A 1,453-nucleotide genomic window follows, 5' to 3' on the forward strand; every position below is an offset into this window, starting at 1 on the left:
AAAACACACACACACACACACACACACACACACACACGCACACACACACACACGCACACACACACACGCATCCAGACTGACTGCTACTAACAGATCAAATAAACCACACAGAAGAAAGGATATCTGTAGTGCAGTTTTTTAATGAGGTCTTCAGGCGTTATGAAGGTTCTGTAGGTGGTGAGAAAAGCCTCGCAGTACAACACCAAATCTACAACACAAACAGACAAATATGATTAATTTACACTTAAGATATACAGCAAACCTCCATTTCACAAATACTGCAAGAATAAATCAGTCATGCTAAAGGCAAATTACAAGAGAAAACACACAAATGCAGAATAATTATGACTGATCAAGCTTCATATGAAGAAAGCATGTGAATTACCTTTGCGGTCTGTTTCTGTAGCGTGAACTAACAGTATATCACCAGATCCGGCTCTCACATCAGGACCATCATCATTCTATCAGAGAGAGAGAGAATTATTACTGCAGGCATCTGAAGTCCGGCTCACTTTGGCTCCGGCTGCCCAACGCAGCACTGCACCAGCTGACGTCTGTGTGTGTGTGTGTTTTAGACTTGCATCAACCACTACATAATTACTCTCTAAACACTGGAGGCAATAGACAAAAGCTCTGACCTTGTCAAAAAACACAATGCATCAAATATACACATGCAACAGATTTCCAACATAGCTCCGTTAGCTTAATTTCTCTCTGATTCCTCACTCTTTACCCATAATTTCATACTATTTGTGCCTTTACAGTTTTATCATCTGTAAAGTACTTATTCAATGCTAAACAATTTTTCCGGATTCCCACCCTTTTTTAACCAATGAATCTCCACGACTCATCAGTTGTTTGTGGTTACTAGATAAGGAGATTTCAAATTTTATAAATAATGCCCTAACTCAACACCAATTTCTACCTGATGAAATAGTTTATATCTTTGCATAACAATATTTTTCAAACATTTCTATGACTTTTAAGATTGTATTAATTTTCACAACTTTTCCCGAACGGGACATTTTAAAAATATGAACATATTTAAATTAGGGATGCACCGATAGGATTTTTGGGGGCCGATACCGATTTTAACAATCACTTATTGGACGATTCTGATACCGATATTTGTCACTTCCTCTCTTATTTGAAATTTTGGCATCAAAATAGATAGTATTTTGATCATGTTTTAAATCAGCAAAGTTCAAAAACACCTGCATTAAATTATACTAGCAGTTTTATTGCTGCATCAAATAATTTCTAATGAACATGGATTGGATCCATTTAACATTCAGCAGGCCTACATAAATAGCCCGCCTCAGCTCACTCTATCCCGGCCTCAGCGCACGCTAAGCGGGGGCTTCCCCTCACGCTAGGCCACTGTGTTTTTCATTGCCACTGATGATTCAAACGCGAGTTTTGGGCAGTAGAGTAGCACTTGTTGTTTGTCATT

General features: G+C 38.4%; 1 pseudogene; it reads right to left on the minus strand.

Annotated features, from left to right (window-relative positions):
- Positions 1 to 1,453, minus strand: part of LOC107675743 (rap guanine nucleotide exchange factor 1-like) — a 46,562-nt pseudogene that overhangs the window by 15,561 nt on the left and 29,548 nt on the right.

This window comes from Sinocyclocheilus anshuiensis, unplaced genomic scaffold (genome assembly GCF_001515605.1).
Source record: "Sinocyclocheilus anshuiensis isolate Anshui unplaced genomic scaffold, SAMN03320099.WGS_v1.1 scaffold708, whole genome shotgun sequence".
Taxonomy (NCBI): domain Eukaryota; kingdom Metazoa; phylum Chordata; class Actinopteri; order Cypriniformes; family Cyprinidae; genus Sinocyclocheilus; species Sinocyclocheilus anshuiensis.